A 4,825-nucleotide genomic window follows, 5' to 3' on the forward strand; every position below is an offset into this window, starting at 1 on the left:
GGAATAAAAATGCAGAAACCTCAGCCCCTGGCAGTCCAGGAAACGTACAGTTTTGTTGAGAAGAAAAAGATAATATCCAGGATTGAACTAGAGCTTACAATCAAGTCTGGGCTGAGATTTTCTTGCGAAAGGCTGCTCAAAAGCAGGGCATGTTTTGCATATGTAAATATGAAGGCTCCATTAAAATAAAGTAGCTGCCTGCAAGGAGGAACAAAGGAGGGTCTAAGAGCTGGGCTGGAGGAAGAGGCCTCCTCAAACTCACCTCTATGTGCCCACCTGGACTTGCTGAAAATTCTCAGCCATTTGAACGTTTCTCATCCCTCAAACGTCTGCCTTCCAGGAAGACTGCTCCCATCTCAGAGCTACAGGTCTTACTGCAAAAAATTAGGTATGTGCAGAGAGAGGGTTGGCCAAATAATTTCCAAAATCCCAAAAGGTCTAATGATCTAAAATCCACAGAATCACTATCCTTTATTTGAGCACATAACAATATGGCAGATATTTCACACTCTTTGTCTAATTTAATCCTTATAAGAACTGCAAGAGATGCATAATCTTATCATGTCCATTTGATAGATAAAGAAACAGATGTGGAGAGTTTAATATCACAAAGAAGAATTCAAAAAGAATTCACAAAGAAGTGGCAGAACCCAGGAGTGTCAGACTGTAAAGCTTGTGTTCTTAGCACCTATGTGTTAAAGACATGTGCAACCCTCTAAATAACTTTTTCCACCTCTCTCTCTCTCACAGCATTGGAAGGCCCAAAATATACTTCCCCATTCTCCTTGTTGAATAACCATTTACATAAATGCCTTTACAAAATATGAGTTCCCTGGAAGAGGGACTATAACTTAATTTTTCGTTTGTTATTTGTCAGCTGGCCAGTACAGGGATCGAACCTTGGACCTTAGCATTAACAGCACTGCACTCTAACCAACTGAGCTAACCAGCCAGCCCTACATGTTGACCATCCATGTGACATTCTGCTTAGAACATAAGACCTGGCACACAGTAGGTGCTCAAATGTTTAGTTAATAACTATATTAGTCACCAAAAATCTAATCATAAGCACACTGCACACTCAAGTGTGCAATGGAGTATGAAAATTTCACATCCTTCTACTGTTCTGACCTGTTATTATTATGTCCTTCATATTTACTGAGCACTCCCCAATAGCCAAGTACTGTGCTAGGTCCTTTAAAGGATACGAAGAAAATTAAGACATAACTCCTATCTTTGTGGAGCCTGCAATTTAGGAGACAAGATAGACACATAAGCAAATAACTTGGCCAAAAGCTGACTGTGATAAGGGGTAATACAGAGACATAAATATAGCATTTCTTTGAATTTGAAACCATCGCTGGAAAATGCATCATTATTCTAAATTACAAAGAAAGAAACATTGCTGCTAATTAAACTATGCACACCATTTATAGATGCATCTTTATTTCAGAGATGTTAACATGTTTTTCAAATATGCCTCTTGAATGAAGTACTACTGATACATGAATGAATCTTAAAAATATTATGCCCGGTGAAGGACGACAGACACAACAGGTCACATACAGTATGATTCTGTTTATATGAAATATTCCAGACAAACACATCTATAGAGACAGAAAACTGACTTATGGTTTCTTAGAGCTGGGGAAGATGAAGGAATTTATGGGTGACAGCTCAAGGGCACAAGATTTCTTTTTAGGGTAATAAAAATATTCTAGAATTGATTTGGGGGATGATTACACAGCCCTGTGACTATACTCAAAACTATTGACTTGTTCACTTTAAATGGGTGAATTACATGATATGTGAATAATATAATACCTAGATATAGCTGTAAATTATGCCTCTTAAAATCAAGAAAGTATAAGAATAGTGTAATGGGAGTGTGGGGACTGGGGGAGGGATTAGGTCTGGAGGGGAGGGATCTAGAATGACTTTGGAGTCGGCATTGACATTTAGAATACAGGTAGGAATTGTGCCATACAGAAACAGGAAAGGAGAAGGGAAACAGGCAGAGGTGACAGCGTAAGCAAAGTTCTGGAGGCAAGAGTACGGAGGAAGTATAAGTAGAAGCTGAAGGAAAGGCATTGTGGTGGGAGAGACGGCTCAAAAGGCAGGGTGGCCCACATGGAGGAGGGCATTGAATGCCAAGCTTTTTCAACACGTAAAGAGAAGCGTTGAAATTTTCACCAAGTGCCAATCATTCAAGTTTTGGCAGCTCTATACACAGAGGAAATTTATCATTAAGCTTCTCCTAGTCACAGGGCACTGTTACTGACCCAACAGGCAGTAAAATCCCGTTTGGAGCTTGGAGCCAGATGATAGAAAGGTTAGAAAGGCCAAGGGCACTGCCACCGGAAGCAGGGTGTTTAAACAGATGCCGGGAAGAACTGGGGTTCCTGGCAGTGAGCCAGGAACTTCCAAAGGTCATGTGGGCAGAGCCAGGAAGCTGAAAGAAAGAAGTCATCACAGTGCTGGGAGTCACACTGGAGGAATCGCAATCACACTCCTACTCCAGAGGAATGAAAGTTGAGAACAAGGTGAAATGCGGAGGAGAAAGGGGGCAGCGGAAGGGAAGGGAAACAACTGGCATCCCAGCAAAACAATAGTTAGAGAGCTGAGGCCTGAATTTGCCTGCCCTGAACTAAGCAGCAGGAGCCTGGGGAAACACCAGGTACAAAGGAGGCGCTTGAAGGGCGACTTGCGGGCAGACTCCCTGACCCCTTGGGTAAGGAGTTGGATCCTGGGGTGCTGGACTTGGCCAGCCCCTGTGTGCCCCAGGCAGCTTTGCTAATTTAGTTCAGCTCCAAAGAGGAAGGTGGAGGAGTGTGGATGGGTGGAAGGACTGCAAAATGTGCTGCAGCCAGGAGCCCGAACCTGGTATGCCCGGTCTTCAGGCAAGAGACATCTGCAATAGCAGTCATCTGGGTCTATCTGCCCTTTAGCCATCTCTTCAACTTCTGGTAGAGCACTGGAAGTTTTCAGTGAGCTGATCCCTCAATTTAAGTAATATAAATAGCACAGTCCATTGTTATCCTTTCCAAAAATGCTGACATGGTTCCCAAGATGTACTGAGTACCGTGAACTCTGAAAGGCTGCTGTAGAGGAAACGTCCCTTCATTCAGAATCATAGTGTTCAGGCCACTCGATGTGGAGCACAGTGGCAGGCAAAAATGTAAGCTATTGGCAGTGTGTGATAAATTGAATCTAAGCGTTTATTTACCTGGAGTGTAAACCAGCCTGCTACTACAAAGGGTTGGAGGCCACCGAGTCACAGTTTGTGCCTGTTAGTACTCCTGCCTTTGGAGATTAAGTGCTGACAGACGTCATGCAATCTGGCTTTTTCCAAACAAAATCTGAAACTCTCTCCTCTTGGTCTGTACCCATCTACCCATAAAGAGCAATTACAGGAAGAACCACTTGGCCAACTCTGTAGATCTGATAAGACTCTTGTTTTCTTTCTTAAAGTCGAGGAAGGTCTGTACTCTGACCCCTTTCTAGATCCATGCTTAGCTCTGCTCTCTTCAGCCCAGAGGCTGTGACACCTGGGCTCTGCTTCCAGTCAAAGCCACTCAGGTAGGCAAGGATAGGGCAGAAGAGTCTTAGTCTAGAAGGGCTCTGGGTTTTTTAAGTAATGTGACTGAAAGTGAGCATTTCCTGTCCAAATGGAAGGCAGGGCTGAATGTGGGCTTGGGGGATGTCTCGAAATCCACTTAGGCTCAGCCCCAGATGAAAAGCATGAGGACTTGCTCCCTCAGAGGTTCTGATTCTGTAAGGTCTGGAATCAGTGCAGAAATCTGCATGTTGAAAAGCATCCCCAGACCACACTTTCAGAAATGCTGCAACGGAAGCTACGGGACACTGTGACAGCTCCTTTACCTGCCTTTACCCTCTGCAGATGGCACTCCTCTGGGGTAAGCTACCCAAACCTATCACGTGCCCGCTGTTCAGCACACACCTTACCCCACCCCTCACACGCAATCTGAAGCACTGGTAGTCTCCAAAAGATGGACCCATTTTATCCTCTTTCCAATCTCTGCGTCTTTGCTCTCGCAACTCCTTCCCCTTTTGTGTCAACCCCTCTATCTTCACCTATCAAAACCCTGCCTATCCCTCAAGGCTCCAGTGCCACCTCTTTCATTAAACCTTTCTTTATCTTTTTTAATATTTTTTGTGGCTGGCCAGTACGGGGAACCAAACCCTTGACCTTGGTGTTACAAGCCCACATGTTAACCAGCTGAGCTAACTGGCCAGCCCATGGTTTTCTCTTTCTAAACAACAATAATTCCTCTTTCCTCTGAGCTTAGATAAGTCCCATTTTTCCTCTGTACTATTCATATAATACTTACCTTGTTTGTTCATTTGTTGTGGTGGTTGTGCCTGCTGGCTAGTGAACATTTGTCTAATAATGTCTGTGTAGCAGGATTTGGTCTGAACCTTGTTTTCATTATAACCTGGCTGTGAAATTGTGGAAAATAACCTATTCTAACCTTCCTCAAAACTTCTTTGGGAGCTACCATTATCTACCAACAAGAATCTAAAGTAGGCTTGACCAAACTGGTGCCTTTCAGTTTTCATGACCAGGCTACAATTCCTACTCCACACCATGACCACAATACCTCAGGCCTTTCATACTGAAAGTTGCTACATAGAAGGGCCCTTAGCGAATATTGGTAAATACATTAGTTAGTGCATAAATAAATGAATAAGTGATTTAAGTGAATGAGTGGATTGAATAGAAAAATGGTACAGTGATCATTGTAGTGTTACTGAAGGCTCCACTCTCTAACTTCCTTTGTAAAACTTTTCCCTCCTGATCCGT

General features: G+C 43.4%; 1 non-coding gene across 1 annotated transcript; it reads right to left on the reverse strand.

The window, feature by feature from the left end:
• Positions 1-878: 878 nt before the first annotated feature.
• Positions 879-952, reverse strand: TRNAN-GUU (transfer RNA asparagine (anticodon GUU)). Its single transcript has one exon. It is a non-coding gene; the product is annotated as a tRNA-Asn (tRNA).
• Positions 953-4,825: the final 3,873 nt, after the last annotated feature.

This window comes from Cynocephalus volans, chromosome 9 (genome assembly GCF_027409185.1).
Source record: "Cynocephalus volans isolate mCynVol1 chromosome 9, mCynVol1.pri, whole genome shotgun sequence".
Taxonomy (NCBI): Eukaryota; Metazoa; Chordata; class Mammalia; order Dermoptera; family Cynocephalidae; genus Cynocephalus; species Cynocephalus volans.